At 42.3% G+C, this 12,747-nt stretch overlaps 1 protein-coding gene across 5 annotated transcripts in view; it reads left to right on the top strand.

Annotated features, from left to right (window-relative positions):
- The first annotated feature begins 7,396 nt into the window (after positions 1–7,396).
- Positions 7,397–12,747, top strand: part of GREB1L (GREB1 like retinoic acid receptor coactivator) — a 144,292-nt gene continuing 138,941 nt past the window's right edge. For 4 of the 5 annotated variants that reach the window (XM_049829082.1, XM_049829094.1, XM_049829107.1 and 1 more), the window contains exon 1: positions 7,397–7,459. The gene's annotated coding sequence lies outside the window, so the exon portion shown is untranslated. The remainder of the gene's footprint in view (positions 7,460–12,747) is intronic. The other variant, XM_049829089.1, reaches the window with a different exon arrangement.

Consider the following 12,747-nt stretch of genomic DNA (forward strand, 5'->3'; position numbering starts at 1 on the left):
GGGGAGTGACTGTTAGTTCTGGCAGCTACACAAGCCTGGGGGATTTACCCTAAGCTGCTATAAGTAGGAATTTTGTCTGTGTAAAGGGAACAGTGACAAAACCAAGAATGGTTAGGGCTTGTGCAGTCTTATCCACCTCACCTCAAAAGTATTTTCCTTTTGTAAAAACCCCAAAATCTCAAACACATCTGTAACTTTCTGACAGAAACAAAACGAAGTCACAAACCAAGATGAAAGTTTGATACCCTAGATAGATAAACCTGCATAGATTCTAGGTAGTGAAAAATGTAAAGTATTTTTTAAAACACTAAAAATGCCTTGCACTACAAATGTTACATTAAGGCCATGGGTGCTGTAATTGTGAGATGTCTGTTTTTCACCTTTAAAATGCCCAATTTCCATGGCTTGACCCCAGTTTGGATTCAGGGACATTTTCTCTGCTATCATTAACATTCTTGTTAGTTCATGAGCAGCACCTCTTATGAAGAGCAAACACCTATTTAATAAAAAGGCAGCAAAAATAAAGTAGCAAGTGTACTCACTGCCATTCCCCAGCTGGGTTCAGAATAAATAACCCAACAAACATCAGCCAGCACTGACTATTGGCTTTGATGAGATTCACTGCTCTTACTGATAGTAGCTACAGAAAACAGCAAATTTGGAATTTAAAAAACTTTTACCCTTGAGCTTCACTCATCAAACCATGTCAGTGCCATGAAAAAAAAACCACCTTTGTCAGCTCTACATTTAATTGCTTATATGAAACTGCCACTTGTCCTTTTCCTGTGTATGACTAACAAACCAGGGGACTTACAATGTCTGAGAGTGGTTCTGTTGCACGTGTCCAATGGGGAACAACTGGGGGAATTTTTTTATATGCCTGTGGTAAGTGACCAGGTGATCACAAGGAGAGGGACTGCATTCACCTAGTATTGGTGGTGTATAGGTGTGCAGTCTAATCTAGGTCTCTAAGCTCCTTCAAAAGTCAATGAGGAGAACGAGGGGAGAGGGGTTGCCTTTTGAAAGCGTTCATTTAAGAATGGGATGAAACTGCCTGCTGGAGGTGGCAAGTTACTTTTACTGTCTGTAAAAAAAAGATCAGAGCTCAAGTTTTAGACAGCTTGAAGTTAGGCAAGACTACCTCCTCTGTAAGCCCTATTTAAAAGGATCATTTCACTCTAGGCTATAAAATAGTTTGATTAGATTCTGTGTTTGCCAATGGAGACATGCCATTTAGGCGTAATGGATCTAAGTTTCAGTTGTGTCTCTGGGATCGTGAAAGGGCCAGAATATAGCTGAGTATTTTATAGAATAGTCAGTACTATGCATACTTTTCCATTTTGTTGAGGTTGTTTTTATATGGTCTTGCACTTTGAAAACATTTAAACAGAAGGTAGTATTCCTTTTTATTACATACAATTATTTAAGTAGCCATAGCAAAATTCTTTTTTTTTTTTTTTTATAGTATCTCCTGATGAACAAAAACCTAACCTATATCTGGATATCCCTGGGGGGTGAGAAAGTCCTCAGATCTACAGATCTCATCAGTGTCCTACCCATGCTTTCAAAGATACATGAAAATTCTTTATAATCTAGTTAAAGTGAACAAATCCAACTACAATCAGAAAACTCTTCTTGAAACATTTAAGGCAGTTACCATGCTTTTAATTTTCCTTTTAATAATGATGGATTATTGATAACATCTTGTTGTATAGTAAAAAATCAGAATGTATCTTCCCACTGAAAGAGATCAAAATGGATTGTGCTAAATCCATGGTGTGTAAAAACCAGGTTCAATCATAAAACCAGAATTCACACTGTATGATTCATTTCAATCAGCCACAGTCTAAAGTAACACACAGATTAGTTACTAAAAAGGATTCCACTGAAAGATTCGTGAATTCTGAAAATGAATTCTGAAATAAAAATTTATACAAGGAAAAAAACCAATAAAAACTATGTAGAGGCTCAGCTGTGACCCAAAAAGGATGGCTTACAGAGTTTTGCTTAACACAAAACTTTTTCAAAGTAGCTCTGATAGTACTAAAAAGGGGTAGTCCTTTTGCACTGCCTGAGCTGAAACAAATTTGAATTTCACAAATTATTTACAAAATTATAAAGAGAAACACTGTTACAGACATTGTCATGCAGCACAGTTATACAGGTGCCAAAAGTTCTACCTGATCAAAGAATACCTTTGATTTAGGCAGGGTAATGCATTTTCCCTTTTGCTGGCATACAGTCTGTTAAGGGCATGCTTCTTAGCAAAGGAAATGACATCCTACTGTGTCTTGCACAATAGATGGAGTACAGTTGCCAACCCGTAAACAAGAGCTGACATTGCAATACCAAGTATTTTACAGAAAGCTGAAAAAAAAAATTGAGAATCTGTCTATAGTTTCTACAGTCAGGGTGACTGAGATTCTAGTGAATAGCTCCATGACTTTTATACAACCATCTGTTTCTTTTTGTGAAATGATTGTCTTGTAACAGTGGTCATTCTGCAAAATCCAATCAAAATCAAGAGCGAATAGAAAGCATATGTGTGCCACTATGTGGTACTGCAGGAAAGCCTGCTGATTAGTTGTTTAATTTCTATGGAGTGAGTAATGGAAAGATAAAACAAGTATGTTTTTACTGGTTGTAAGAAACACTCTGTCTCTTTCATTTTACTGTGCACTATCAACTTTTCTTGTAGGAGGTGTGCTAAATATTCATGCTAAAAATACTGGTGCCCAAATATGTATTTATAGAACATTTTAGTAAAAGAATAGAGATAATAAAGCTTAGATATGATGACATTGGAATTACAGCAGTGTCTGAGCATCAGGAGATATGAATTCAGTTCCTAGCTCTGCCCTCAGAGTGTCTGCATTACAAACATTTAAATTTACATACTTCAGCTCCCCATGTCCAGCACTGCTTCCTGTTTCATCCTATCCACCTGTTTCACCCATTTAGAATAAGCTCTTAAGTATTTGGATAGTACTCATTTCATAGATGCCTCGATGCTAAATAGACCCAATACAACTTTACAATATTACAACCATGGAAAGAATAATTCACATCACAATAATAAAGGGATAAAGGTATAAATAATCATAAAAGACCATTGGTGATTCATGCAGAAAGATGAAAGTTATTTGGAAAGCTCATACCAGAATTACCCTTCCGGATGGTGCAATTTGCTTTAGCCCCAACAAAGGAAGTCAAAGCAGAGTTTGCAATCAGTTTTTTAACAATGGCAAGACGAGGTCTGTGGAATTCAGACAGTTCATTCAGGCAAAGTTTAAATTAATATCAAAGGTTTGGTAGGTTGGATCAAATAAAACATTCATACTAATCTTTCTAGGATAGAAATTACTGGTTTTATTATGTATGAAATTGATAGTTCATGAATAACAAGAAATTAAAGCAGAGAGGTTTTTGAAATCTAATTTCTGACCTAAAATCTAATACATCATGTTATCAGTGAATATTTAAATGTAACAGGCATGACAAATATAAATACAAGCTCTAGTTCAGAGAAAGATCTAAGGTGAACTGATGACCTTCACTTTTAGGAAAAAAAAAAAAAAAAAAGGTTGAAATCTCTTGGGAAGTTTGCCCTCATGGCTAGGAAGGGGGGAATGGTCAATTTCTACTATCCACAGTGTTTAGAACACTATATCCCAAAGGATCTTATTCCTATTGCTCTCAAAACCAGAAAATATGAAGAAAGTGAAGAGATGCTTAAGGGCAGGGGGAAATGCAATCCATTATGAACGGTCAGGCCTGAAGGATACCTATCAACCTCTGTAGTTCCACTAGGGGCCCATCAATCTTTGCACAAACTGTAGTGTTACATTATGTTCTTACACAGTCCTTTATAAGAGAAAATATAGGTGATGGTATCTTGCCTTGTGAATATGAAAATGGCCAAAACCCAACCCATGAATGACAACTTTCTTCTATGTTGCCTGGTCAGGGATCAGAAAATGCTGCTTGCCAAACCAGGTGGGTTTTTTTGATGCTGCCTCTTTACCTCAGTATTAGTTGACACTGCTTCCCAAAGCGAGCCTCTAATTGCTGTGTGACTGCATGTCTGCTGTCAATAATTCCTAATGATTGACTCCAATTTCTCACAGCTTGAAGTTGCACTTTCTTGTTCCCTCAAACGTTCTTTTGTTCTCCATGCCTGCATGTTCCCCAAACTGTGCGGTCTCTCCTTTATTTCACTCCAGCAGCTGCTTTGGCATTCTGTGTCTTCTGTTTCAGATACGTGAGTGGCTCCACACATTTGTGTTGTGAATATCATGGCTTCAAACCCTGAAAGACTTTTATGTCCCCAAACGTTCCTGTTACAGATTTTATCCTGCCATCTGATGTGCAATGTGGCCCACAGACGGTACAGATGAAACCACCCTACAAGCTGTAAATGTTGATAGTCAAAATAGAAAGTTAGAAGAAAACATACAATGAATGTTTTTTCCTTTTCAAAAAAAGCAAAACAAAAATAAGTCCAAATAAGAAAAGGGTTACTACATTAAAGCTACCAGAATAATTCTCACTCATTCAGGAGATACCTCTAAGTAAAATTAAACAGTTTGAAATGTCAAGGGAAATATAGACTGCAATTACTGGGATCAATTTAGACATAATTAAGTAAACTAGGTCAGAATGATAATATGCTATAGCAGGTATTCTACAGGAGCCTTGATATGCTTTTAAATCTGTCATGAAGTTTTAATGGTAATAATAAAGTCACTGTCTAAATCTGTCCAGGGTCACATGGCAACAATATCTCAAGGGTCTGACACTGATATTGCTTAATTCCATTATATTTTGCAGAGTATCAACACCATAGTTGACCTATACAGCATACAAGTGGACATATTAGAAGGGCAGCCTAAACTCTTTTGCAGCTATCTACTTCAAAGCTTCCAGAAAAATTAAGTGTACAACTTAGAACAGGCAAGGTGGCAAAGCTTTAGGACTTGATCCTAAAGCCTGATCTGACTAGGCAATGTGTCTTCAATTCTGCTTTCAGCTAAATTTTTAGCTATCTATTGTTAAGGGTGATATTATTAGCAACTTTATAAATACACAGATACCAAGATAGTCAGGCTAATGGAGGTAGCATGTGTTCAGGTAATCCACAGCTGAAGCCCAGCTCTAAGCACTTCAAGCATGTGAATAGTCCTGTCAAAGCCAACTGATTTAGCTATTTGCATAAATATTACATAATCTCAGAATCAAAGTAGCCAACAAACAAACTAGTTGCAAAGCTTTATTTGGGAGGCACCTTGTTTTTGAAAACAACTGTGACATGAGAACGTATGTAAGAAAGTTGGAAAGTCGAGAAGTACCAAAGTACTACAAAGAAGCACCAAAGAAGTTGGTAGGAAACCTGCTTCCTTTGGTATTTCCTACCAAAGAAGTTGGTGGGGAAAAAGTGTGTATCCAGAAATATAAATTCATATGGGTGCATAAAAGGCAGTGATGTATATATGTGTTGCATAATCTGAGATGGCTTGAATATTCTTTCCTGGCAGGTTTGCTGTGAAGACTGCATAACGATGCACCCCAACCTTTGGTCTCTAACTTATCTACACAGATATGAACACTCATTACTACACTTCTGCATCCCATTCAATGAAATGAAGTGCTAATCAGCATGTCATAAAAAATCATTGCTTCAATTAAAGTAAACCAAAACAGAACCTAATAGTGAAAACCTCCTTAGTGCCTATCAGGAGTGTGATTAATGCAGAAAAAGGCTAACTTTGTTGAATGTTCAAAACCATCTACGTTATCTATTAGACAGACCTCCGTTTCTCATTTCTGGACTGAGCAGCAGTACTGCAGTGCCACACCACTGCTGTGCCATCCCTACTTTCTCCAAGAGGTAGGGACAGTTTTTTTCCTGCCACTTTTTGATGGAAAGTCTCATTATCCGTGGTAACGAGAACACTCACTAGGATGCTGGAACTTAATATTTTAGCCAGCAAATGCGAAAGAAAAGGATGTGAGAAAAGTACTGGACATCTTTTTCTCGATGTCACACCGCAGCAGGTTCCTGTCAAAGAAAACAAACAACACTACCACTTTTTTTGTCACTATCACTTTTTTCTCAGCTGTTGAGGCAGAAAGATAGGACACCGCATAAGATTGAGCCCTATAGCCCCGAGAGAAGAAAAGGGCTTTCTGAAAAGCTCTTAAGAAATATGCCTTTTGGAAAGAGAAATGTGAAAAAGAGAGGAGACGGTTAGTATGGTACCTTAATCAATCAAAGGGCAAAGGAAGAAAATGCAAAATAATTTTTCCCCAGTTCAATGGATATTCACCCTCAGAGCACCCTGCTGTATTTCTAGTCTCCTTCCCACGCTCCTGCTAAGTCCGACCTTCATCTTTACATACACTAAGAATCCAAACCCGCTGCTTCCCCACACAGACTCGGGCTCCATTTACAGCTGTAGATGTTCCAGATCCTTCCGTTTCCATCCCCTCCGACACACTCAGATCCCCTCATCTCCCTCATCTCTACCTGCCTTGCCTTGAGCTCTGTTCAGCTTAATCTCTGACACAAGTATGTGTACAGCACCCTTCTCGAGTCCATTTCTGGCATCCTCCTAGCACAGTAAACTCCTTCACCTTCTACTTTACCGCTCTTGCACTAGCTCCATCGCTAGCGAACCCCGAAACGAGACATGAGGTGACCCCCTCCAACTTCGAACTGCCCGGAGCCCTGACCGGCCCGCACCGCGGGGCCGCCTCTTACAGGGCGGTGCAGGAGGCGATCCCAGTGCGTCCCCCGGCCGCCACACCGGATTTCTGACAGGGTTTTGACGCTTCCCAGCTGCCTCCTTGGCTGCCCTCCGTGCAGGACCTCGTCCCTTCACTCCCAGGCTGGAAGCTCCCCAGCTTGCTCTCTCCTCACCCGAGCCTCGGCCGCCACGTCCCAGACCTCCCTGCCCCCCGCCTGCCTCCTCTACGAACCCGTGTCCGGCTCAGCGCCCGTTCCCGACCCATCACCTCAGTCCCCGCCACGACGCGGCCACCTCCCTTCGCGGCCCCGCCGTCCTGTCGCCCGGTGTGGACACCCCCTCACCTGAGCGCGGCACCGCCGCGGCCACCGCCCGCTCCCCTCGCCCGCCGCCCCCCCCCCCCGACCCCTCTCCCTCCCCGACCCCTCTCCCTCCCCGCTGTCAGAGCAGGAGGGGCGGCACCTGCGGGTCCGCCCCATTCTCCTCCCCTCCCCTCCACTCCACTCCCCTCCCCTCCCCTCCTCCCGGCGGAGAGAGAGACCGAGACCCGGAGGGAGACGGTGGCACCGAGCGGGACTGCCAAGCGTAGTTGCTCGGTGTGAGGGGAGGGAGGGGGGAAATTAAAAAGAAAAAATTAAATTAAATTTAAAAAAAAAATTTGAGGGAGGAGTGGAAGGAGAGCGCTTCAACTTCTTCTCTCTCTGCCCAGCAAGGTAAGGGAGCGGCGGGGGGCGCTGGGCTTTACTTCGCTTTCTCGTCGGTTTCTGGGGAGGGCACAAAGGTAGCGGGTCGGGGCGGCAGCGGCGCCCCGCTCGCTGGGTCGCGCTCGGTGTCAGTCACCCCGCGGAGCGCAGCGCCGGGGGCGGCGGCGTGCCGCGGGCTGCCAGCGCCGCGGCTGGCTGCGGCCGTTGTCACTGGCGGGCTGCCGGTGCCCTCCCCCGGGTGGGTTCCAGCCCTTTGTTACCGTCCTTTCGGACCGGGGCGGGAAATGACCCCTCGCCGACGGGGCAAGGCGCGGGTGGGAAAGCCCTGGCCGGGCGGCTGCGGCAGCAAAGCAGCCCATGTGGGCGGCAAGCAGCAAAGCCCCGAGGAGCGGGGGGGAGGTGGTCGCGGGGGGGGTGTGCAGGTGGTTCTGTTGGAGAGCGAGCGGGCGGGCGGGCGGGTGGCGAGCTCTGCCGCCTCGCGCTGCCATGAGGGAGGCCGCCGGCAGGGGGCTCGGCTGCCTCGCCCTCCGCGCCCGGCGGAGGCTTCGCCTGAGGCGGGGGGCGGGGTTGGGGACCGCCGGCGGTGGGCAGCCAGGGGCGGGGGGGGGAGGTGTTGTTGGGAGGGCATTTCTGAACATACGCCGGCTAGTTTTCTTGGTTGTGAGGAGGGGAGAACGGGGCGCCGGGTATCCTTCCCGGGGCGGGGCGCGGGGGGGCCCTGTCCCTGTTGCGGAGGGGCGGCGGTGGCCGCTGGAGGCGCGGCAGCCCAACGGGCAGTAACGGTCGTGCTGGCGGGCACCGAGGGCGGGCTGCCGTCGCGGGCCCCGTCGCAGGCGGCCCTTCGGTGATTCTTTCACCGTGGTGACGGCCGATCGACAGGTCTTGTTTGCTGTTGTGAAGTAAAGGTGTGTGTGTGTGTGTGGGAAATCCGGCTGCGATGGACCTAGCGCCTGCTCTCCAGGGCAGGGTCGCCCCGCCGCCCTCGGCAGCGGTTAGGTACCGCCGGGGTTCGGCCCTTCCCTCCCCAGCGCTCTCCTGAAATCTCTGAAAGGTGAAAACTTTGTTTAGACCGTAGGATTTTGGCCAACCGAGAGGGTGGGCCAAGGGTTACTCTTTGTTTAGGCCACAAGCCTGCAAATACTTACCTGTATTCTGAAATTTTAAGAATTACCAGTGGTCAGATGGGTTTAAAGCACAGGAGACTTTTTAAGTTAGCTGGTGGAAAAAAAATTCCCATGCCTACTGCTTGTTGGTATGTTTGCTTTAAATACCCTGACCTTTTTTACAGAATTCCTTTTGGCTTTGAGTTAGTGACTCTTATGACTTTTCCACTGAGCTACATTTTAAGTATTATTGAAATAATATTTCACATTTTTCATGCTTTATTGATACCTTGTTACAAAGAGCTTTTTAAAACATTGAAATAAAAGGCTGCTGAAGAAGAAGGTGCTGTCTTATTTTCTGTCTAGGAATAACTGAATTTATTGGGTTTTTTTTACAATTATTACTGTTGTTTAGAGCTGAGAGTGAAGTGAGTAGGTGCATATTTTAGTTGTGAATATAGTTGTGTGTGTGTGACCTCTGAAAGGACAGCTAAAGCTTTCTGCACTTCTAAATACTGTAATGAGCTCTTAAGTTTGGTTTTTATTAAGGACTATCCCCTCTAAAGAAAAAGAAGGGTGGGTCTTGTATTGATTTAAAAGCTTAATACATGTGCACCATTGGGATTAAAAGAAATTTCTTTGAAAATATTAAACCTTTTCCTGAAGAATTTATTTGTGAGTAGGACAAAAGCACTTATGGAGCTGGTGGATTAACTTTTTAAGATACCTTTAAATTCCTTTGCAAGGGAATAAGGATTTTGTGAGGATTCTTAGAGCTGTTGAGAAATGTTTATTTATTCCTTGTTTTAACATTTATGGATTTTGAACACATGCATACTTTTTCTCATGTATTCTCAAGTATTTCCAACAAAATGCTCCAGAAAGTCAATGAATAATGATCAATATGTGCCTACCTCTTTAAAGAGTTGGGTTCCAAACCCTGAAGGTTTAGCTATACATCTGTTAATAGGAAAACAAATACAGTGTATGTTTTTGTTTATTATTGGTAGTGCTTGTGCAAAACAAATTTTTGGGTAAGGTTTATAACAGAAAAGTAATTTAGTTATAAGAACCAAAAGTACATACCAGGAATTTTTGTTAGTTGGGTTTGGCTGTAGATAGTGTAAGAATCAGAAATAGTGATGATTATTTGGTAAGGCAGTTTTTAAGCCCAGGATAGGCAACCTGATTACTGAGCTTTTATTGGGATAATTAAAATATGTGAAGTTTCTTAAGATGTCATGAGGACATCACAGATGAAAGGAGGGGTGAGCTGACTATGTGAAAAGTTTGTCTAAAATGCAAAAAAGCATGTTTGGTCCAAGGTCTTCTTAAACACATAAATATTGGCATTGATATTTGGTGGTTCAACAAGTCATGTCCAAAATATTTTGCAGATACAAGGAAGAAAAAAAACCTTGTAGTGTAATTTAGGAGACTCTAATTAGTTGCTATGGAATATAGGGAATGAAACTAATTTTTAAAGGAAATCTGGAAAAACGTCTGTACTGTAAAATATACTCTAGGAAATCTTATTAATGATAGCTAAAAAAAAAAAGGAGAAAGTTTGAATGCATTTCTCTATAATTTTCAGTGTTCCTAGGAAATTTCAAGTGGGCATAGAACTGTAAGGATTTTACTTTGAGAAGTGTAACCTTTTGTAGTATCTTTCATATTAGAGCATTTTAGAGTAGTTTTTAAAAGTGCTATTATGCATTATATGGTTCTATACCATATGTTTTGTGTTTAATTCTTTGAATGACCACTGAAGTGCAGCCAACTTTGGGTGAATGTGGCAACTGTTAACTAGCGCTTAGCAACAGTGCACAATAATCAAGACGGGAAGTGAAGAAGAATACCATGTCTAATTGAAACTACAGGGGGCATTTAGGTAGGTAGGATGTAATTAACAAAACCTGGAGCTTGGACATGATATTAAGGCATCACATCTTTAGTCTTGTAAAAAGGATGGTGAAATGATTAACGTAAAAAACATTTCAAATTCTTGGTTTTATACCTCAGATGGATAGCCTCTTTTGAGACATACATGTTTTGCCTATTCTTGCATAATCATTTCTCACACGTAATGCAGAAGACACATTTTCCTTTGCTTCTAAAACAGAATCGTGGGAAGGAGGACTGTTGAGAGGACTGACAAATGAAGGAGTAATAAGCCTTGACATGTTGACAATGATGTCTTTTAGAGAATTAGTCCCATGAACTACAGGTCATTAGATATAGTAAGTGATTAAGATATCTCTAATATTCTGAAACAGGTAACTGGCAGACATAAACCACTACATTTTTACAATTAATGTGTTGTTATTTTCTCTAAGAATCATTGACTTTCCCCAAATCCTGTCTTGTCATGACATTCCTTAAAGTGTTGTGAAAAGTGTTGCTTGTAAGAGTATTTGTTCAAAACACTTTTGCCTAATACAGTTTGTTTCATTTTTTAAAAATTTCAAACCTGATCATTTTGTTTCATGCTGTATTCTGTGTGGAGATACATTCAAAGACCAATTTTATGTCTTGTATATCCCAAACGCATCTTGTTTCTAAGAACTCTGAAAATATCCTCATATAATAAGGAGAGAACTAGTAAATGAATTTTCAGTGAGTCATTACAGAGGCTCATAACAGTATAGCCCCTGTTAATGGATTTGAACTTGCAGGTAGGTAGTGAAGATGACCCAAAACCAAGGACCCCTGCTGTGATGGTGCTTATAGTGGTGAACTACCCAGTAGCATTAGGCTCTTAATATTTTAATAGAATAATTAATGTTTTTATAATCCAAAAGAAAGAATGCAGAATATCTGTTGGAGGAACTTGTGGATGACAGAAATTTGGAACAGTGTTTATTCACAATGGGAACAGCCAAATCTTGTTCACTGTTGTTGTTGGCTTGGAATTATCAAACAGATGTATGGAGCTCCTTATAGAAATGACAGGGTGGATTGATGGGCTGAGGCCAACTGTATGAGATTCAACAAGGCTAAGGGCTGGGTCTTGCACTCAGGTCACAACAGCCCCATGCAACACTATAGACTTGAGGAAGAGTGGCTGGAAAGCTGCCTGGCAGAAAAGGACCTGGGAGTGCTGGTTGACAGCCGGCTGAATATGGGCCAGCAGTGTGCCCAGGTGGCCAAGAAGGCCAATGGCATCCTGGCCTGTATCAGAAATAGTGTGGCCAGCAGGAGCAGGGACATGATTGTTCCCCTGTACTGGGCACTGGTGAGGCTGCACCTCAAATACTGTGTTCAGTTTTGGGCTCCCACTACAGGAAAGACACTGAGGTGCTGGAATGTGTCCAGAGAAGGGCAACGAAGCTGGTGAAGGATCTAGAGCACAAGTCTTAATGAGGAGCGGCTGAGGGAACTGGGTTTGTTTGGCCTGGAGAAAAGGAGGCTGAGGGGAGACCTCATCACTCTCTACAACTACCTGAAAGGAGGTTATAGCAAGGTGGGTGTTGATCTTTTTTCCCCTGAGTAGCAAGTGATAGGACAAGAGGAAACGGCCTCAAGTTGTGGCAGGGGAGGTTTAGATTGGATATTAGGAAAAGTTTCCTCACCAAAAGGGTTATCAAGCATTGGAACAGGCTGCCCAGGGAAGTGGTTGAGTCACCATCCCTGGAGGTATTTAAAAGACATGTAGACGTGGCACTTAGGGACATGGTTTAGTGGGACTTGGTAGTGTTAGGTTAATGGTTGGATCTGATAATCTTAAAGGTCTTTTCCAACCTAAATGATCCTATGATTCTGTGATGCTAAAACGAAATTATTTTTGTTTTGGGTGACTCCTGAAGCCATGTCAGCTGGCTTCTGTTGTCTTACTTTGTCATATAGTAATGTCACAGCTTCTGTGAAATTCTTCTGGGACACGAGAGGCCATAGAGAATTGTAGAAATGACTGCTTTCATTGAAGTGTATTTAATGTAATTCTCACTGAATTAGCATTTGAAGTTCCATGGCACTTCAGAGGTTTAATAAAAAAACCCCATATATCTGATCTGAAGATCTTGCAGCGTGTATTGTCAAGTGCTTTCATTAATTTGCATTTAATGTTTAATTTTTTTATTGCAGTTATACTACAGTAACTAATAAAACGTCTGTAAAATATAAAAGATGGGAAGAACTCTATGTTGTGACACAAAATCACCAAGAGTGAGATGACAGGGAGCAGCCTGAGTCAGT

This window comes from Accipiter gentilis, chromosome 2 (genome assembly GCF_929443795.1).
Source record: "Accipiter gentilis chromosome 2, bAccGen1.1, whole genome shotgun sequence".
In the NCBI taxonomy this organism is placed as follows: Eukaryota; Metazoa; Chordata; class Aves; order Accipitriformes; family Accipitridae; genus Astur; species Astur gentilis.